Source organism: Pongo abelii, chromosome 21, assembly GCF_028885655.2.
Source record: "Pongo abelii isolate AG06213 chromosome 21, NHGRI_mPonAbe1-v2.0_pri, whole genome shotgun sequence".
NCBI lineage: Eukaryota > Metazoa > Chordata > Mammalia > Primates > Hominidae > Pongo > Pongo abelii.
In genome coordinates, this window is record NC_072006.2 from 51,789,213 (window position 1) to 51,811,226 (window position 22,014).

The 22,014-nt window shown below is 43.7% G+C and overlaps 1 protein-coding gene across 14 annotated transcripts in view; it reads left to right on the top strand.

The window, feature by feature from the left end:
- Positions 1–102: 102 nt before the first annotated feature.
- The window catches only part of NCOA3 (nuclear receptor coactivator 3), a 157,124-nt gene continuing 135,212 nt past the window's right edge, over positions 103–22,014 (top strand). For 4 of the 14 annotated variants that reach the window (XM_054541869.2, XM_063720549.1, XM_063720551.1 and 1 more), the window contains exon 1: positions 236–424. The gene's annotated coding sequence lies outside the window, so the exon portion shown is untranslated. Of the gene's footprint in view, positions 425–22,014 lie in introns of all 14 variants that reach the window. The other 10 variants (XM_063720548.1, XM_063720550.1, XM_024238610.2 and 7 more) reach the window with 8 other exon arrangements.

Sequence of the window (22,014 nt, forward strand, 5' to 3'; positions counted from 1 at the left end):
TACCAGAAACGCTCCACAAATGTTAGGTATTACTGGACGAAGGCAAATATGAAAAAAATTAAGGGCAGGGCTAGGACTGCATTCCGGTTCTCCGGATCCCGAGGGAGCTCCCAGTTGATGCTGGGCGAAAGCGGCCGCACGAGCCCACGTGGCCACGCCCTCCGCCGCGGAAGCCAGGGTGGGGGGCGCTGGAACCCTAGGCCAGCCGCGCAAGGCCCCCTGGGACCGGTAGTGCTGGGCGTGGCCTCGGGACTACATATCCTAGTGGCCCCCGCGCGGCGACTTTAGCTGCTGCTGTTTCAGCCCCTCCACAGCGACGGCGGCGGCTGCGGCTTAGTCGGTGGCGGCGGCGGCGGCGGCAGCTGCGGGCTGAGCGGCGAGTTTCCGATTTAAAGCCGAGCTGCGAGGAAAATGGCGGCGGGAGGTGAGTGGAGATAAAGGAGGAGGCGGTGGCGGGCGATGGGGTGGAGTGCGAGGCGGAGGGAAGAGGGGCGAGTTCCCCAGGCTGCGAGAGCCAGCGGCTTCAGATCTGCCGAGGCACTGAGGGGCGCGCCGGCCCGGGGACGCGCTGAGGTAGTTTCGGGGTGTCGGGGCCGCGCCGCTTCCCCTCAACCCGGGGGGCGGCCCGCGGCGGTCGGAGCTGAGACGAAGCTGGGTGGCAGCCGGCTTGGGGATCCGAGGGGTTCCCCGCGCGGAGGGTTCACCCGAGGAGTTTGCGGGGGGACTGCAGGGGCCCACTTTCCCCTTCTGTCCCTAAAGTTTTTTCTTCCTCTTGCCTCCCCCAGCCCTTTTGAAAGCTCCCTGCGTCCTCCTCCTGCTGCCCCGGCTCCTTAGCAGCTACTGGGACGCACGGGAGGGAAAAGCCGCGGGGACCCCCCCACCCCAGCCTCCCAGCCGGGTGAGATTTGGTTGCTGTGTTTCCTCCTCACTTGGCATTTAAAAAATATTTTAACACGAATTGTCCGCAGAATTTTCATGTTGGGCTCGGGTAGGTTCTTAGTTTTCTCGGTAAAAAGGCGTTTTACTATCTCTGGTGTGAAGGCTGAGAAATGGCAAGTGGGAAGTTGGTTGATTAAATTTGGGGTTTGGCTGTCTTTATTACTACCTTTTTTTTTTTTTTTTTTTTTTTGCTCTCCCCATCTCTCATTTTATGAACATTGACCCAGTTCGTCATGGTTTAAATAAACTGCTTGTCCCGTACCTGCCTTAACAAAACTAGCCATGTAGGTCGTTGGGAGACTTAGTTGCTTCCTAGGCAGTTTGAGGGCATCTAGGGTGGAAAAGTTAACTGAGAGAGCAGCCGTGAGAGAGAGCGAGCATCTACCTCACTAGCAGGAGTCTGGGATTCCCAAATGGAATGACACGGAAGCTATGAGATTCTCTCGAAGTCGAAACTTTTTTTTCCCTCTCCTGAATGCGAAGACTTCCTTTTTGCACTATTTGAGCGGGCTTCAAAACCAACCTGTTTTTGTTATTAAGCCTGTACGGTAAAGAAACAGGAAGGAGAGTACCAGCTGTCTTGCTGCAGTGGTTTTAAATGGAGTTGAATGAGATGCGTGAGAGTGGTATAGTAGTACTAAGATTGCTGCATCTCTTTGATTTAAATGCCTGGCCTCGGATCCACCTAACTGATCCCTGGCTGCAAAAAAGCTTCAGTATTTGTTGCAGCAGGTTGTTGTGAAGGTGATTGGAGGAATAAAAATCTTGGGTCTTCAGCGAATGCTGCACAAACGAAAATGTTAATGGAAGCCTGTAAGTTTGTGAATTGTTTGTTCTTGAAAATATTTTAAATCTATGCTCATTTAGAATATGGTTCTACCGCATGATATCCAATTGGAAAGGTACAAACACATTGAAAAGTGAATCTCTCTTTCACGCCAAACCCTCCAGTTTCCCCTTCTCAGAGGCAAAGACTGTTACTGGTTTTTAGGATATCCTTGGTCTTTGGAATAATTATTTTAAGATTTTCATTTGAAACCACTTCTGTTGGATACGAAAAGCAGGGAAATAAAATGAACAGAAGAAACAGAAAATGTGGGAATACTGTTTTTGCTCTCTTAAAAAAATGTTGATAGCTATTGGAACAAGCTCTTCTGAACTTACTGCTTATGTCACCTTATCTATTAATATCGTTAAAGAAATAACAATCTGTGGGGCTTTAGGATGAAGAACTCTGCCAGGGTTCATTGTTTGTATGTAAAATGAAGCCTCTGCTTGTAACGTGTAAAATGATATTGAACACTATAGCTCCTGTCACTAGAGGTTGCTTCAGGTTCTGCATTTAAATGAGCAGTAATCTAAATTGCCTGTGATCCTAAATTATAGGGGCATTTTATGTATAGATGGAAATGACTTAATTGTCCAATCAGCATTTGAAATAAGAGAGGCATATACCAGCTTCTGGCATATAGAAGATGGGGATTGTGGACTAAGCGGGAGGCTGTAATGTTTCTAGAGCAGTTATAGGAAATGTTTCTGCCATAAGGTATTTAACTACAAAGGCTTTGAAAATGTACAACAACTTGAGCATCAATAGCGAGATTTATATTTTTATATTTTAGAATGGTTGTTTTAACAGTTTGCCAACACTAACAATTTGTTAAGGAAATTCAGTGATATTAGAGCTAGGTTATTAAAGATTATATTAAATAATTTCACTGTATTTTGAAAATGATTGTGCTGTGCATTTCCTTCTCTGTATAAAAATTATTTCTAAAAAGTGCCACCCACCTCCTGAGCAAATAAAATAGAATTCAGTAAGGAGTGAAGTACTGTTGCACCTGGGACCCTTTTTCTAGGCGATATGCAAATAAAAAGTAGTTTAAAAATGGTTGCTTACTAATGTCTTCTTGACTGGTCTTTTGAAATAAGCTTTCTTGCAGGGACATTACATTAAAGATAAAAGCTAAGTGTGTCTTTTTTTTTTTTTTTTAACGAATTCAATTCTTCCTGCCGGGCTGCAGTGGCTCAGGCCTGTAATCCCAGCACTTTGGGAGGCCAAGGCTGGTGGATCACGAGGTCAGGAGTTTGAGAACAGCCTGGCAAAGATGGTGAAACCCCCGTCACTACTAAAAATACAAAAATTAGCCGGGCATGGTGGCGAGTGCCTGTAGTCCCAGCTACTCAGGAGGTTGAGGCAGAAGAATGGCTTGAACCCTGGAGGTGGAGGTTGCAGTGAGCCGAGATTGCACCACTGCACTCCAGCCTGGGTGACAGAATGAGACTCTGTCTCAAAAAAAAAAAAAAAAAGAATTCTGTCTTGTGCATTAGCAGTATGATTCTGGAATAATTCAGTTTAACTTGGAGTACTGTAATTGAAAAGTCTTTTAAAAAATAATTAAAAAATAAATTTTATTTTAGTTTAGACAATGGGGTAAGATTTAAAAACTCTGCTGTTGTCCTATCCCAAATTGATGGTTAAAATAAATGGCTTTGGGGTTTTTTTTTTTTGGCGGGCAGGGGCGGTTTTTTTTTTCTTTTCTTTTTTTTTTGAGATGGAGTTTTGCTCTGTTGCCCAGGCTGGAGTGCAGTGGCGCGATCTTGGCTCACTGCAACGTCTGCCTCCTGGGTGCAAGCAATTCTCCTGTCTCAGCCTCCCAAGTAGCTGGGATTACAGGTGCGCACCATCACGCGTGGCTATTTTTGTATTTTTAGTAGAGACAAGGTTTACCATGTTGGCCAGGCTGGTCTCGAACTCCCAACCTCAGGAAATCCACCTGCCTTGGCCTCCCAAAGTGCTGAGATTACAAGTGTGAGCCATCACGCCAGCCTGCATTTTTAAAAACTATATAATTTCACACTTTGGCCAGAGGAGGTAGAGTACTTTTGAAAACTTTTAATTTGTTGCAAGTTTAGAATGCATATTAGCTGCCAATGACTTTTGGTCTACAACAGCAAATTTGTCACAATTTAATACAGTTGTTACCCTGTAAAGCTATCTAGGACTAGAAAAAAAAGACTTGTTGATCGTGATTGAAGAGATTACCTGTAGCAGTTTGGTTTGAATCCTTGGTATAAATATTTGTTTTTTGCATTATTGAGCGTTTAAAGCTCTGAGAGCAGAAAATTAGTATTGGAAATGTATGTTAACTTTTTCTTATTTTTTTCTCATACTTCAAAAAATTGAAAAACAAGGAGACTATGTTGGTTTGGATTCTCAGGAATGGCTTTGAGATTGAGTGCTGCAGTAAAATGTAGGCATTTTCTCCTTTTTTTTTTTTTTTTTTTGAGACAGAGTCTCACTCTGTGGCTCAGGCTGGAGTGCAGTGGCATGATCTCGGCTCACTGCAATCTCTGCCTCCCAGGTTCAAGCGATTCTCGTGCCTCAGCCCCTGCCCAAGTAGCTGGGACTACCGGCGCTCACCACCATGCCTGGCTAATTTTTGTATTTTTAGTAGAGACGGGGTTTCATCATGTTGGCCAGGCTGATCTCGAACTTCTGACCTCAAGTGATCGGCCTGCTTCGGCCTTCCAAAGTGCTGGGGTTTACAGACATGAGCCACCGCTCCCGGCCCATTTTCTCCCATTTTATGAGTGCTTCTTGGGGTTGGGGAGGGGTTACAAAATAAACACTTCAGAATTAAGGTGGAGGAGGGGCTTTGTGGTAATGAGGCATATTCCATGAGTTTGGTCATGTTTTTACTAGGTAAATTCATTTTGTCCATCGTTTTTCTGAGAGGGTTTCTGGGAGAAGATTATTTTGGGTTAAAGATGCAATTTATCCAGAGCCTAACTTTATTTTCAGCCCCCTAACAAATTATGGAACTGAATTTAATTGCCTTTCCCTTTCCTACCTTCTGGTGGAGAGTTTTTAAATGAACAGGAAAATGGCCAGAAGATACACAGCAGGAGTAGAATGGGAGACCTGCAGTGTGTAGAAGGCCGATTTATCCACAAACTGGATAATCTTCTTAGGCTGCATACTGCCAGTACCAAACTTTGTTAGCATTAACTCAGTTTGGTAGGTACTGCCAGCCTAGGTCAGTTTACAGTGGGGGGCAGTAATAAGATTTATTTAACTAACTGTGTAGTAAACTTTGTGGCCTAAAGGCAAAGGAAAGGAGTCTGACCTGACTGGCAAACAGGTTTTACCCATGTAAAGTAATATTCCAACAACAAATGGACTAGTGTCTTTTTTGTTTGGCTTTTTAAATATTTTTGTTAGGAACATCTGTGTCTTTTTTTTTAATTTTCTTTTTTTTTTATTGATATGTTCTAGGAAACGGTGTGACATTTTTCATCTGTTATTCCTATGAAAAAGTATTCTGTTGAAATGTTTAGTTTCCTTGGTTAGAGGCTATGGGTAAGGGTTATGCAGCTTCACTTTTTGGAAACCAGGGTGACTAGATTACTGAATTTAACTACTGATTAGCCACATAATGATGAAAAGGGAATCTTGGCCTGGGTATCACACAGTAATGGATAATCTGCTTCCTGGGGCTTTGCTTTTGGTGGCTATGGCAGCTGAGTTGGAGTGGTAGATGGATAGATGGGAAAGGACTGCAGAAGTCAGCATAATCCTCAATTAGGATAAGCCTTATGGTTAATTGAATGTTGAGTGTACAGGTTAAATCCCATTATAACGAACTCCAGGGTACTGGCCAAATTATTTTGTTGTACTGGGATTAGACTTTATTAAATATTGTTTAAAACAGTTCTTTTTGTTAGAGGTGTTAGAGATTTTGGAAAAATTTCCATTTATTGTAACAATTTGACAAGTTGTTCATGAACCTTCTATCTTTAATGCTTTTACCTTTAAAAAGAAAAGAAAGCATGTTGAGCTGGGCAGTGGCAGAGCATGTATATCACGCCTCCATACCATGTTTTGAGTAGCTCTTGGTTTATGTCAACAACCTAATAAGTTTGTTAGTAAGTACTACCACCATCTAAGTGTGGTCAGAAGAATGGGAAATTCCCCAGGTTTGCAGGTGACTGGTGTTGTTAATTTTTTCTGTCCCCAACAACTTTTTTTTTTTTTTTAATTTAACCCTGATCCTTAGAGCACCCAACAACTTTTTGTTGTTGTTGTTGTTGTTGTTTTGAGATGGAGTTTCACTCTTGTTGCCCGGGCTGGAGTATAATGGCACGATCTCGGCTCACTATAACCTTTGTCTCCCAGGTTCAAACGATTCTCCTGCCTCAGCCTCCTGAGTAGCTAGGATTACAGGCATGTGCCACTACACCTGGCTAATTTTGTATTTTTAGTAGAGATGGCGGTTTCTCCATGTGGGTCAGGCTGGTCTCGAATTCCCAATCTCAGGTGATCCGCCCGCGTTGGCCTCCCAAAGTGCTGGAATTACAGGTGTGAGCCACCGCGCCTGGCCAATAACTTTTAAAAAATAAATGAATATACATCATTTTAGTGTGAAATTTAAGTCAGTAATAATTGACTTAGCCCCTTTCTCCTCAGCTATCAATGTAGTTTGAGATTTTTAGGTCTATAAATTGTATTGTTTAAAAAAAAGGGATAGTAATGATGTAGTTTTTAACTTCGTGATACTATCCATATAAATATGAAAATTTTCAGAAACAAGCTTAATTTATATATATATAAGAAAAAGACTGTTCTTATGCTTGGCCAGAAATATACTTCTTTCTGTCCTGTACTTTTATTAGATTGGTGTTTGCCAAGCTTCAGGCATTTACATCCCACCTTCATATCTAAGGCTAGCATTTTTAGTTTGTTTAGAGAATTTGGATTGGGTGCAGCAAGACATTTTTGAAGTCATTCTTTTAAATAGATGTTCCATGAAGGAGGGAAAATCTGAAAGAAGGAATTTCAAAGCAACCCAAGCAGTGTTTTGAAAATTCTCAAGACTAAAGAATAATGACTGACTAGTAGGCAGGAAGCCTGCAGTTGTATTGTGGTATTGTTCCTCCATCTCATGCATTTGAGAACTTCAGTACAAAAGAGGAGAAAGCATGGGGAGGGGAAGAAAGGGTTTTAACAAAAAAGGGGGGCACTTTTGGAGTAAATATTCTTTGCCCTTCTGTTTAAATGAAATCTAAAGCCATATTATTTTACTTTGAAAGAAAATGTGTATCATAATCGAAATGTCCTAAACTGACATTTTTATAAATGAAAGTTAATTGCTGTTGGTGGAAAGAGCAGCATGATCATATGTTCAGTTTCAAAACAGAACTTTGATTAAAAAGAAATCTATATGTGAAACCCTTTTTTTTCCTTTTTGGTACCTGATCAATATATTTTGTTAGCTCATTACTTTGAAAAGAAGACTTACCTAGGGCAGAGTTCAGAATAATTTGTAAGCATGTGCTATAAGCTTTGGACAAATCAGCCTCTCTAGGCCAGTTTTTAAAATTTTAAAACAAAGGGTGCTCTGTATGGTCTTCCAAGGTTCCTTATTTTATACAATTCTATAAACTTAAGGCATTATGTAGATATGTACAGTGCTCTTTTACTTAAATTTCATTGATTGAACATAAATGAATTAAGCTCTTTATACCAGATAACGATGTGAAGTTAGATGCAGCTTTCAGTGCTGACTTATAAAGAATTTAGAGGCTGGGTCCCATGGCTCACACCTGTAATCCCAGCACTTTGAGAGGAGGATCACTTGAGCCCAGGAATTTGAGACTAGCCTGGGCCACAAAGTAAGACCCTGCCTCTACAAAAAAATAGGAAAAAAATTAGCCGGGCATGGTGATGTGCCCCTGTGGTCCCAGCCGCATGTGAGACTGAGCTGGGAGGATGACTTGAGCCTAGGAGGTTGAGGGTGCAATGAGCTGTGATTGTGCCATTGCACACCAGCCTGAGTGACAGAATGAGACCCTGTCTCAAAAGGGACTTTAATCTCCTGACTTCATCACAGCGTATGCTATAACTGGGTAAAAGTGTGTGTGTGTGAGAGAGAGGGATTTTCAGTCCCCTCCTTCTCGTGTAAGAAAAGCAAGTGTTACTTTCTTTACTCTCAGTGAAATTGCTGTCATTGAAATGGATTATTTAAGTCATCTTGTAGAGTAGCTATATCAGCTTGAATTTGTTTCCAGATTGAAATTTGGCAATTTTTGGGCTGAATACAGTGGCTCCCGCCTGTAATCCCGGCAATTTGGGAGGCTGAGGCCAGAGACTTGCTTGAGCCTAGGAGTTCAAGACCAGCCTGGGCAACAAGCAAGACCCCCCCCATCTCTATTAAAAAAAATTGGCAATTTTATTTGGAAATGTTGTAAGAGTTACTCAGTACTCTTTATCAAATTGTCCCTTTAGTCTACTACACACTCTGTGTTCCATCCCAGCTCATCTGTTTCCTTTTACTTGCTTGGTGGTAATTGTGTTTTATGACAATGTGTTAATTTCAATTGAGGTAGCTGTCTTCACCGCAGTTGGAACAGTATTTGACTGCATCTAGGAAAATCTGCCAGTGAAGAAACTCCACCAGTGAGAAAAATAACTCTACACATCTTGCATCACTGGAGGGGCAGTGATATCTTTGTCATATAATAAGACAGGACTGTTACCATATTAAGTTTGAAACTACTTTCATCAGGAATCAATAAAATGGAATCTGGAAAGCGACTTTAAAAGTACACAATCATGGCCAGGCATGGTGGTTCACACCTGTAATCCCAGCACTTTGGGAGGCCAAGATGAGTGGATCACGAAGTCAGGAGTTGGAGACCACCCTGGCCAAGATGGTGAAACTCCATCTCTACTAAAAATATAAAAAAATTAGCCGGGCACGGTGGCAGGTGCCTGTAATCCCAGCTACTCAGGAGGCTGAGGCAGGAGAATCGCTTGAACCCTGGAGGTAGAGGTTGCCGTGAGCTGAGATTGCGCCACTGCACTCTAGCCTGGGTGATAGAGCAAGCTCCGTCTCAAAAAAAAAAAAAAAAACAGTACATGATCATATCTAGAATGGTAGAAACCTTGAGTATATGGGTTCTAAGATTTGGCAAACCTGTTAGCATGAACTTGCCCAGTAACCTTCAATTTCCCTTTTCTTTCCCCCAAATCACAATATAGTCATCCACATGTGACTTTTAAAAATTAATTCAATTTTTGGAGAGGGTCTTGCTTTGTCATCTAGGATGGAGTGTAGTGTCACCATCACAGTTCACTGCAGCCTTGACCTGCTGGGCTCAAGTGGTCCTCCCAGCGCAGCCTACCAGTAGCTGTGACTACAGGCACATGTCACCATTCCTGGCTGATGTTTTTAAGTTTTGTGTAGACAAATGTTTTTGTTTTGTGTAGAGGGTGTGTTTTTGGCTGGTCTTGAACTTTTGGGATCAAGCGATCCTTCTGCCTTGGTCTCCCAAAGTGCTGGGATTACAGACGTGAGCCATCATGCCCAGTATAGTGAGTTTTCTTAAACTGAGTTTTCATACCACTGTTCTAAGTCTTGAGGCCTTAAACTTCAGTCATCTTTAATTTGCTGCTGCTTGGTTGTTGTTGCCTACTCTTCCATGCATAGACATACTTAATCAGTGATTATTATGCCTTTACTATTTAAGGAATTGTGAAAGTTAACAAAGTTTGTGAGCTCCAAGTGTGCACAATCAATCAGGTACTCACATCACTTCAGTACAAGGCAATCAGTGATAAGTCGGTTTTGCCTATAGAGATTGTAGAGAAGTTCAGAGGAGGCAAGGGACTACTACTGATCCAGGCCATCAGGGTACAGCACGTTGAAGAATAAAATGTAAACATTTTTTTTTCTTTCTTTCTTTCTTTCTTTCTTTCTTTCTTTCTTTCTTTCTTTCTTTCTTTCTTTCTTTCTCTCTCTCTCTTTCTCTCTTTCTCTCTTTCTCTCTTTCTCTCTTTCTCTCTCTCTCTCTCTCTCTCTCTCTCTCTTTCTTTCTTTCTTTTTTTTGAGATGGGGGTCTCACTGTGTTGCCCAGGCCAGAGTGCAGTGGCATGATCGTGGTTCACTTCAGCTTTGACCACCAGGGCTCAAGCGATTTTCCTGCCTCTGCCTCCCAAGTGGCTGGGACTACACGTGTGCACCACCATGCCTAATTTTTTTTTTTTTTTTTGAGACAGAGTCTGTCTTTGTCACCCAGGCTGGAGTGCAGTGACATGCTCTTGGCTATATAGATATATAGCTGAGATATGTATGTTGAGAGAGAGAGAGGAGAGAGAGAGAGATTTCTTTTTCTTTTTTTTTTTTTTTTTTTTTTTGAGAGAGGGTCTTGCTCTGTCACCCAGGCTAGAATGCACTGGTGCTATCTCAGATCACTGCAACCTCCGCCTCCCCGGTTCAAGTGAATCTCCTGCCTCAGCCACCCGAGTAGCTGGGGTTACAGGCAGCACTACCACGTGGACCCAGCTAATTTTTGTATTTGTAGTAGAGACGGGGTTTCACCTTGTTGGCCGGGCTGATCTTGAACTCCTGGCATCATGATCTGCCCGTCTCCAAAAATAAATAAAGTGGGAACTATGCCACACATGGACATACTGTGTGGAATAATAGACAAGAGATTAGGAAGGGTGAGGAGGAGGATGATGAGAGATTACTTAATGGGTACAATGTATGTGATTTGAGTAAATGATGCCCTAAAAGTCCTGGCTTCATCACTAGGCAATCTATGCATGTAACAAAATTACACTTGTACCCCATAAATTTATACAAATTAAAAAAAAAAAATCAGGCTGGGTGCAGGGGCTCATGCCCGTAATATCAATACTTTGAGAGGCTGAGGCAGGAGGACTGCTTAAAGCCGGAAGTTAAAGACTAGGCTGGGCAATATAGTGAGACCCCATCCTATGAAAAAAAAAGGAAATAATAAAATAAATAATTTTTACAAAAAATATAAACACGAAAAAGCTTTTTCATCTAGAAAAAATAACTAATTTACATCTTAATAAGATAAAAACAATCCAACTTAAAAATAGGCAAAAGAGGCTGGACCCCGTGGCTCACACCTATAAATCCCAGCACTTTGGGAGGCTGAGGCAGGCGGATCATGAGGTCAAGAGATCGAGACCATCCTGGCCAACATGGTGAGACCCCGTCTCTACTAAAAATACAAACATTAGCTGGGCGTGGTGGCACATGCCTGTAGTCCCAGCTACTCGGGAGGTTGAGTCAGGAGAATTGCTTGAACCCGGGAGGCGGAGGTTGCAGCGTGCCGAGATAGCGCCACTGCACTCGAGCCTGGCAACAGAGTGAGACTCCGTCTCACTAAAAAAAAAAAAACCAAAAAAACGCAAAAGATATATACAGAGACTTCACAGAAAAAAGGTACACCAGTGGCAAGTAAGTACGAAAAAAGATGCTCAACATCAGCCATTAGGGAAACTGAAAACCACAACGAGATACCACTATACACCCACTATGAGGGGTAACATTAAAAAGACTGACCATACCATTTGTTGGTAAGGATGTGGAACAACTAGAACTGTATCATACATGGATACATGGCTAGGAGAAATGTGAAATGGTACAATCACTTTGAGAATGTGGGCAGTTTCTTTAAATTTGTAAATATTAGCTGGGTGCAGTAGCTCAAGCCTGTAACCCCAGCACTTTGGAAGGCTGAGGTGGGGGGATCACTTGAGGTCAGGAGTTTGAGACCAGCCTGGCCAACATGGCAAAACCCCGTCTCTACTAAAAATACAAAAAATTAGCCAGATGTGGTGGCGCGTGCCTGTAATCCCAGCTTCTCAGGAGGTTGAGGCATGAGAATAGCTGAGGCATGAGAAGAGCCCAGAAGGCGGAGGTTGCAGTGAGCCAAGATCCCGCCACTGCACTCCAGCCGGGGAAACAGAGCAAGACTCTGTCTCAAAAAAAAAAAAAAAAAAAAAAAATTTGTAAATATTATACACTTAGCATATAACCCAGCCATTCTACTTCTGGGTTCCACCCAAGAGAAACACAAGCTTAGGTCCACACACTACCCTGTACACAAATACGCAGAGAAGCTGCTTATTTACCATCAAATACATATGAGGATATTTACTTCTAGTTTTGTTTGAAATAATATGAAACTGAATAAATCATGATATAACCTACAATGGAATGCAGTGTTATTATTAGAAATTTCTAAGCAACTATTAGCCGGGCGAGGTGGCTCAAGCCTGTAACCTCAGTACTTTGGGAGGCTAAGTCAAGCAGATCATTCAAGGCCAGGAGTTTGAGACCAGCCTGGCCAACATGGCAAAATGCGGTTTCTACTAAAAATACAAAAATTAGCTGGGCTTGGTGACACATACCTATAATCCCAGCTACTCAGGAGGCTGAAACATGAGACTCACTTAAATTCAGGAGGCAAAGTTTGCAGTGAGCCAAGATCGCGCCACTACGCTCCAGCCCGACAGAGCGAGACTCTGTCTCAAAAAAAAAAAAAAATTCTAAGCAACTGTAAATCAAACTGATATGAATCCTTCCCCAAGATCATTTTTAAAGTATGTACAGTGCAAAACAGGGCTCTTGAGTGCCAATTACATAGGTGTGTTCATTTTATAACAATTTAGCAAGCTGTACTTGTGCCCTTCCATAAATATGTTATACATCAATTTAAAGTTTGCCAAAAATATAGGAGAAATGCTTAAACTTAAAAACTTTAAACTATATGCATGTATATATACCTAGACTAGGGTAACAATGGTTGCAGGGCAGGGAAGGAGGCAGCTAAGAAAGGATGGCCACTGTATACCCTTTGATAACTTTTAAATTGATCTGATGTATACCTGTAATTTATTTCAGAAAGTATTTTCTTAACTGAGACCATTTGCGACTCTCTTTAAGTCATCATTTTCTTAATATAGAAATAAAGTAGAGGGCAGAGATGGATTTAGGTCCATAACAGTTCTTCATAACCCAATTTCAAATTTTCTACATATCACAACAGTCTCATTCTCACTACTTTTATAACTGAAAAAACAGTATAAATTTCAAAAATAAACTTGTAACAAATCTTTTTTTTTTTTTTTTTTTTTTTGAGACAGTCTCTGTTGCCCAGGCTGCAGTGCAGTGGTACAATCTCGACTCACTGAAATCTCCACCTCCCAGGTTCAAGCGATTCTCATGTCTCAGCCTCTGGAGTAGCTGGGATTATAGGCATGTGCCATCATGCCCACCTCATTTTTTTTTTTGTATTTTTGGTAGAGATGGGGTTTCACCATGTTGGCCTGAATTCCTGCCCTCAAGTGATCTGGCCCACCTCGGCCTCCCAAAGTGCTGGGATCACAGGTGTGCTGGTTTTTTTGTTTTTTTTTTTTGAGACAGAGTCTCGCTCTGTCACACAGGCTAAAGAGCAGTGGTGCAATCTCAGCTCACTGCAACCTCCACCTCCAGAGTAGCTGGGATTACAGGTGCCTGCCACTATGCCTGGCTACTTTTTGTATTTTTAGCAGAGACAGAGTTTTGCCATGTTGGCCAGGCTGGTCTTGAACTCGTGACTTTAGGTGATCCACTTGCCTCAGCCTCCCAAAGTGCTGGGATTACAGGCGTGAGCCACCACACCCAGCCTCTTGTATTTTAAATAGTGTTTTGTATAAGATTTCATTTGTGTTAAAAAAAAAAAAAAATTCTACAGCAAAAGAGGTTTGAAAAACCGGGACTATGAATGATATAATGTATATTAAACATTTAACACTGCCCAGGGACAGACAGGGACTATGAATGATATAATGTATATTAAGCACTGAACACTGCCCAGGGACAGACACACAAATAGTAACTTTTAATAGCCATATATATATATATATTTTTTTTTTTTATATATATATTTTTTGAGATGGAGTCTCGTTCTGTTGCCCAGGCTGGAGTGCAGTGGCATGATCTCGGCTCACCACAACCTCCGCCTCCTGAGTTCAAACAATTCTCCTGCCTCAGCCTCCCCAGTAGCTGGGACCACAGGCGCACACCACCATGCCTGGTTAATTTTTGTATTTTTAGTAGAGATGGGGTTTCACCGTGTTGGTCTTGAACTCCTGATGTCGTGATCCACCCCCCTCGGCCTCCCAAAGTCTAAAGTGCTGGAATTACAGGCATGAGCCACCACCGCACCAGAGCTTTTTCTTTTTTCTTTTTTTTAAGACAGGTCACTGGGTCACTCTGTTACCCAGGCTGGAGTACAGTGGCATGATCTTGGCTCACTGCAGTCTGCCTCCTGGGTTTAAGCGATTCTCATGCCTCAGCGTACTGAGTAGCTGGGACTAGAGGCATGCACCACCACTCCCAGCTAATTTTTTATTTTTTAGTAGAGACGGGATTTCACTATGTTGGCTGGTCTTGAACTCCTGGCCTCAAGTGGTCTGCCCACCTCAGCTTCCCAATGTGTTAGGGTTACAGGCGTGAGCCACTGCCCTCAGCCTTAATACCATATTATCATTAATTAATAAGTGGTAGCTTTTCTGTGGTACATCCAGACAATGGAATATTATTCAGTACTAAAAAATGTGTTATCAATTCATGAAGAGATGTGAAGAAAACTTTAAGTTTTCACTTAGTGAAAGAAGCCAATTTGGAAAGGCCACATACTGTGTGATTCTAACTATGTGAAATCTTAGAAAAGGCAAAATTTTGGAAACACTAGAAAGATCAGTGGTTGCCAGGAGTTAGTGGGGAGGAAAGAATGAATAGACAGAGCACAGTACTCAGGGTAATGAAACTACTCTGTATGATAGATACTATAATGGTAGACACATGTTGTTATAAATTGTTCCAAACTCATAAAATGCACAATACCAGGAGTAAACTCTAATGTGAACTACACACTCTGGATGATAATGATGCCTCAGTGTAGGTACAAACGTATCAAGATGGTGGGGGGATGTTGATAGGGGAGGCTACACATGGGTTTGGGCAGGAGGTATATGGCAAATCTCTGTATCTTCTGTTCAATATTGCTGTGAACCTAAAATAGCTCTAACAAAATAAAGTATTAAAAAATAAATGGCAGCTTTTATCTTTTATACCCAGGAATAGGAACTGAAATATAGATCAGGACACAGGGAAGAGAATTTTATTGGAATAAAAGGGTAGAAGACAGAGCAAGGGTCTAGACTATCAAGCAACTGACGTATAAATAAGATACACACATAGAATTAGAAAGATGATGGTTGAAAAGAAAATTAGAGTCAGATTATGAAAATCTTTGGGAGCTCCATGCGAAGTTTAGTTTCGAATTTTAGACAATAAAATGAAAGGTTCCAAGCAGTCAAGCAGGCTGGGCGCAGTGGCTCAAGCCTGTAATCCCAGCACTTTGGGGGGCCAAGGCAGGCATATCATTTGAGGTCAGGAGTTCAAGACCAGCCTGGCCAACATGGTAAAACCCTGTCTCTACAAAAAAGTACAAAAATAAAATTAGCCAGGCATGGTGGCACGCACCTGTAGTCCCAGCTACTTGGGAGGCTGAGGTGGGAAAATTGCTTGAACTGAGGGGGCAGAGGTTGAGCCAAGATCACGCCACTGCACTCTAGCCTGGGCGAGAGTGAGACCCTGTCTTTAAAAAAAAAAAAAAAAAAAAAAATTTTGCTGGGCGCAGTGACTCACATCTATAATCCCAGCACTTTGAGAGGCCTAGACGGATGAATCACTTGAAGTTAGGAGTTTGAAACCAGCCAGCATGGTGAAACCTCATCTCTACTAAAAATACAAAAATTAGCCAGGCGTGGTGGCACATGCTAGTAATCCCAGCTACTCGGGAGGCTGAGGCAGGAGAATCGCTTGAACCTTGGAGGCGGAGGTTGCCATGAGCTGAGATAGCACCATTGCACTCCAGCCTGGGAGACAGCGAGACTCCGTCTCCCCGCTAAAAAAATTATCTTATAATATTTTTTACTATAACGAAACAGTACAGAGTAAAAAGAGATGGGAAAGAGAAGAAACTGAAGCAGCAGTTAATTCCCTTTAGATGTATTCCATCTTCTTCAAGTATTCGCTAATAATCCCAGTTGAAAAGAACTTTTCTTCCTCTGAACTTCTGAACCACCTGCTTATGTTGATGCAGTTACATTTTCTTCTTTTTTTTTTGAGAAGGAGTCTTGCTCTGTTGCCCAGGCTGGAGTGCAGTGGTATGATCTTGGCTGACTACAACCTCTGCCTTCTGGGTTCAAGTGATGCTTCTGCCTCAGCCTCCCTAGTAGCTGGGATTACAGGTGCTCGCTACTACACCTGGCTGATTTTTGTATTTTTAGTAGAGACAGGTTTTTGCCGTGTTGGCCAGGCTGGTCTCGAACTCCTAACCTCAGGTGATCTGCCTGCCTCGGCCTCCCAAAGTGCTGAGATTACAGGCGTGAGCCACCGCGCCGGGCCAATTACATTTTTCAACTAGATTATAAACTCCTAGATCACAAAGAGATTCTAACAGTCACATTACTTAGCACAATTCTTTGAAAAACAGTGGTACTGAATAAAAACATTTAAATGATGTAAAGAAGGATCGTCCAGTCCTAGGGCAATTTAGAAAACATGGAATGTACTTTAAGGCTGATATGATTTTCCTTGGACAACTCTATGAGGGAGACACAGGTCCCAAGCAAATCCCTAGGAATATTTAATTTTAACTCCATTTCCAGGTAGAAAAACTGACTTGAGAGTTGAGTTCTAAAAACTTTCACATCCAGGCCAGCCATGATGGCTCACACCTGTAATCCTAATAGTCTGGGAGGTTGAGGTGGGAGAATTGCTTGAGTCCAGGAGTTCATTACAAGTCTGGGCAACATAGGGAGACTCCGTCTCTGCCGAAAAAAAAAAAAAAAAAAAAAAAAAAATTAGCTGGGCATGGTGGTGCGCACCTGTAATCCCAGCCGCTCAGAAGACTGAGGTGGGAGGATCGCTTAAGTCCAGGAGTTCCAGGCTGCAACGAGCCATGATTTCACCACTGTACTCCAGCCTGAGAAACAGAGGGAGACCCTGCCTCAAAATAAATAAATAAATTAGAACTTTCACATCCAAACACCAAGCATTTTGGGGCACCTAAAATAAACATAATTGGGGGGGAAAAAAAAAGAAATATAATTGAAAAAAAATAGAGGATTTTCTTTTTCTGTTTTTTTTTTTTTTTTTTTTTTTTGAGACAGAGTTTCGCTCTTGTTGCCTGCCCAGGCTGCAGTGCAATGGCATGATCTCGGCTCACTGCAACCTCCACCTCCTGGGTTTTCAAGAGATTCTCCTGCCTCAGCCTCCCAAGTAGCTGGGATTACAGGCATGCACCACCACGCCTGGCTACTTTTGTATTTTTAGTAGAGATGGGGTTTCACCATGTTGGTCAGCCTGGTCTCGAACTCCTGACCTCAGGTGATCCATCTGCCTCCAGCCTGGTCTCGAACTCCTGACCTCAGGTGATCCACCCGCCTCGGCCTCCCAAAGTGCTGGGATTACAGGGGTGAGCCACCATGCCTGGCCAATAGAGGATTTTTAAAGTTTATAAAAGGATACTCCTTACCTTCAAGAAATAGACAATTTGAATCCACCCTACCAATCAAGAAATACTGACTCACATGCACATGAACAATTAAGATTCATATAAGAAATGACTGGTGCGGTGGCTCACGCCTGTAACTCCAGCACTTTGTGAGGCCGAGGTGAGTGGATCACTTGAGGTCAGGAGTTTGCAACCAGCCTGGCCAACATGGTGAAACCTCATCTCTACTAAAAATACAAAAATTAGGCGGGCGTGGTGACGGGCACCTGTAATCCCAACTACTCAGGAGGCTGAGGCAGGGGAGTTGCTTGAACCTGGGAGGTGGAGGTTGCAGTGAGCCGAGATTGTGCCACTGCACTCCACACTGGGTGACAGAGCGAGACTCCATCTCAAAAAAGAAAAAAAGCCGGGCACGGTGGGTCACGCCTGTAATCTCAGCACTTTGGGAGGCTGAGGCGGGTGGATCACTTGAGGTCAGGAGATCAAGACCGCCCTGGCTAACATGGTGAAATGCTGTCTCCACTGAAAATACAAAGAGCTGGGCGTGGTGGCGCGTGCCTGTAGTCCCAGTTACTCAGGAGGCTGAGGCCGGAGAATTGCTTGAACCTGGGAGACCGAGACTACAGTGAGTCAAGACCGCACCATTGTACTCCAGCCTGGGTGACAGAGCAAGACTCCGTCTCAAAAAAAAAAAAGAAATGATATTTTTAGTTTTGGTGTTCTGGTTAAATTTACCTACACGAGATGGTACCTGAGATGGGCCCAACAACTAGACTAGAAAGCAATGGAGAAACAAGGGAGAAGATGGAGAAAAAACAGTATGTCTGAAACCAAGGGAAATTAGTCTGAAAGACTGATAAAAAGACGGTGATTAAGAACTGAATATCAGGTTAAGAAATTTGGAGCCAGGCATGGTGGCACACACCTGTAATTCTAGCACTTTGTGAGGCCCACTTGGGAGGACTGCTTGAGACCAGGAGTTCAAGACCAGCTTGGGCAATGTGGCAAAACTCTTGTCTCCACAGAAAAAAAAAAAAATTTTTTTTTTTTTTTTTTTTTTGAGAGAGTCTCGCTGTGTTGCTCAAGCTGGAGTACAATGGCGCAATCTTGCTCACTGCAACCTCCGCCTCCTGGGTTCAAGCGATTCTCCTGCCTCAGCCTCCCAAGTAGCTGGGACTATAGATGCCCACCACCACGCCTGGCTAATTTTGTAGTTTTAGTAGAACCGGGGTTTCACCATGTTGGTCAGGCTGGTCTCGAACTCCTGACCTTGTGATCTGTCGGCCTCAGCCTCCCAATGTGCTGGGATTACAGGTGTGGAAAAAAAAAAAAGGAAGGCTACAGGTTGTCAGTGGCCTCAGTGCTTTCGGGCTACACCCTTGTTTACAGTGACAACAAGGTGGTATTGGAGTGTTACAAGGTCATGGAGAAGGCCTTCAATTATCAATTATAGGTTTTAAATTTACCCTGGTTTTTAAAGGAATAGGGTACACTGTTTTCTCTTTACTACTTCTCTCTCTCTCTCTGACTCTTTCTCTTTCTCTCTTTGACTCCCTCTTTGTCTCTCTGCCTCTCTCTTTCTCTTTCCTCTCTGCTGGTCTTTCCCTGCCTCTGCCAGCCACTTATGCCACTGTTCTCCCCTCTCCTTGCCCTTCCCCTAGGGGAGGAACCGGCAGGAGTAGAGCTACTCTTTCTTCCCCTGAGAAGAAAGGAAAGGGGAGTTCTGAATATTTTCCTTACTACTGGAGGTTTGTGTGAGGTTCAACCCCCTGAAATTTGCGGAAGGCTCAACCCCTCAAACCAGTGGTGTCTTGTCTTGGCTGTCCTGGAAGGCTCAACCCCTCAAACTAGGGATGTCTTGTCTTGCCTTGCTGCCCTGGAAGGCTGACCTGTTTCCTCCCTTTCCCCCTCTGAAGGTCCCTTGCGCTCACTGAACTTGTGTTGTCCTCTCTGGCTGCTCCCTCAAGGGAGAATTAGGCCCCTCTTAGCGTTGGTGTGCCGTTATAAATCCCACGGCAGGATCTGCCCTAAGCCATATGAGGTAGCTACGGAACCGCAGAGGGTACCCACTCACTCTGTCCTGTAGTAGGACTTGTCATCATCTACACGAACAACATCGCAAGTAGGGTTGTTTGTGATCATTCACGCACATACACATTTAGCCCTCCAGAATTCGACCACCAAGGAAGTACTCTAGCGGCTCCCACGGCTTCTCCTTCCTTGGTCTGTGCACAGAGTCGTCGCCGCAGTATGTGAGGATCTTTTACCTAGGTTGCTGGCCAGTTTCTTTCCACCTTGCTGAGAGCTCAGGTTACTCCTCGCACTGTGTGGGTCCTGATTTGTCACCCCTGAGGCCGCCACAAGGGGGCGGGGTGCACCTCCTTACAAGAGAGAACCAGAGACCGCCCCGGGAGGGGAATGTAAACACAGGCAAGCCCCCAAATTTGTATAAAGTTTCGGTGCCACAAAAGAAATAGCACTCGAATGTAAGATTTTCTTTTTTTTTTTCTCAGCAAGGCAATTTACTCTTATAGAAGGTTGTTGCACCTTCACAGATGGCGCAATGGTGAGCGCACACCTGGACAAGGGAGGGGAAGGGGTTCTTATTCCTGACGCACGTGGCCTCTGCTGCTGTGTCGTTACCCTTTTGGCTAGGGTTAGACTGCACAGGCTAAGCTAATTCCGATTGGCTAATTTAAAGAAAGTGTTGGGGTGAGTGGTTTGGCGGGAAAAATGGCTGTGGCAGAGCAGGAAATAGGAATGAGTCAAGGTGAACAATGAGTCAGGGTGGGGCAGGTAATCGGAATAAGTCAGAGTGGAACAGGTGATCAAAAAAGGTTGCTCTACAAGGAAGTTAAGTTTAAAAGTAGAAGGCAAAGAATTGAACATACTGACATTCTTTGAAGAGAAATTTAGAACTCATCCAACACTCTGGCACCATACCATATAGATTATGGAAGTCTTGGAATCAGATAGAGTAATTCTTCTAACTTTATTCCTTTTCAAGTTGTTTTGGCTATTCTAGGCCGTTTGCATTTTCATGTAATTGCTAGAATCAGCTTATTTCTGTGGAATTTCTGTTGAGATTTTGATTGTGATTGCATTGAATCGGTTGATCAATTTGGAGAGAATCAACATCTTAACAGTATTGTGCCTTTGCTTCCATGAGCACGTTGTATATCTTTTCATTTATTTAGGTCTTATTTAGTTTCCGTTAGCAGTGTTTTGTAGTTGCCATTGTACAGAGCTTTTTTTTTTTTTTTTTTTTTTTGAGACGGAGTCTCGCTGTCTCCTAGGCTGGAGTGCAGTGGAGCGATCTCGGTTCACTGCAAGCGCCGCCTCACCGGCTCACGCCATTCTCCTGCCTCAGCCTCCAGAGTAGCTGGGACTACAGGTGCCCGCCACCACGCCCGGCTATTTTTAGTAGAGATGGGGTTTCACCATGTTAGCCAGGATGGTCTCGGTCTCCTGACCTCGTGATCTGCCCACCTCAGCCTTCCAAAGTGCTAGGATTACAGGCGTGAGCCACCGCGCCCGGCCTTTTTTTTTTTTTTTTTTTTTTTTTGTAGTTTTAAGGAGAGAGTTTAATAGGCAAGAAGAAAGGGAGAAGACGGAAGAAGCTCTCTCATACAGAGACAGAAGGAGGGGGGCTCCAAAGCCAAAAGAGGAAGTCCCCACCTGCCACAGATACCAACCAGGTATATATGCAGCGGCTGGAGGAGGCAGTGTTTGATTTGCATAGGGCTCAGGGGATTGGTTTGACTCAACAAATCGTTCACGTAGCCCGTGAAAAAGCTGACCCTTCCACCCTGGCCTTTTAATATGTAAATGCCGGGGCGCTATGATGTTCTACACACGTGGGGATATGTGGGGGAGGCCATGTTGCCAGGAACTTGTGGGGAAAGGGCAAGAAGGCTGAGGCAATCTCCATGTTTGGGTGGACCCAGTTTCTAATGGCCTGCATTTGCATATCAAAGGTTGTTGGCCTGGCTGTAAGAGCTGAGGCTTTACGAGAAACTTTTCCAGAGATGCTTAAAAAAAAAAATGAGCTGGGCGCGGTGGCTCACGCTTGTAATCCCAGCACTTTGGGAGGCCAAGGCGGGCGGATCACGAGGTCAGGAGATCGAGACCATCCTGGCTAACACCGTGAAACCCCGTCTCTACTAAAAATACAAAAAATTAGCCGGGCATAGTGGCGGGCGCCTGTAGTCCCAGCTACTCGGTAGGCTGAGGCAGGAGAATGGCGTGAACCCGGGAGGCGGAGGTTGCAGTGAGCCGAGATCGCGCCACTGCACTCCAGCCTGGGCGACAGAGCGAGATTCTGTCTCAAAAAAAAAACAAAAAACAAAAAAAAAAACCCCGAAAACTTGGCTGGGCGCAGTGGCTCACGCCTGTAATCCCAGCACTTTGGGAGGCCTAGGCGGGCAGATCACAAGGTCAGGGGATCAAGACCATCCTGGCTAACATGGTGAAACCCTGTCTCTACTAAAAATACAAAAAGCCAGGCGTGGTGGGTTACACCTGTAGTCCCAGCTACTCCGGAGGCTGAGGCAGGAGAATGGTGTAAACCCGGGAGGCGGAGCTTGCAGTGAGCCGAGATCGCGCCACTGCACTCCAGGCTGGGCGATAGAGCGAGCCTCTGTCTCAAAAAAAAAAAAAAACAAAAAAACAAAAAACCACAAA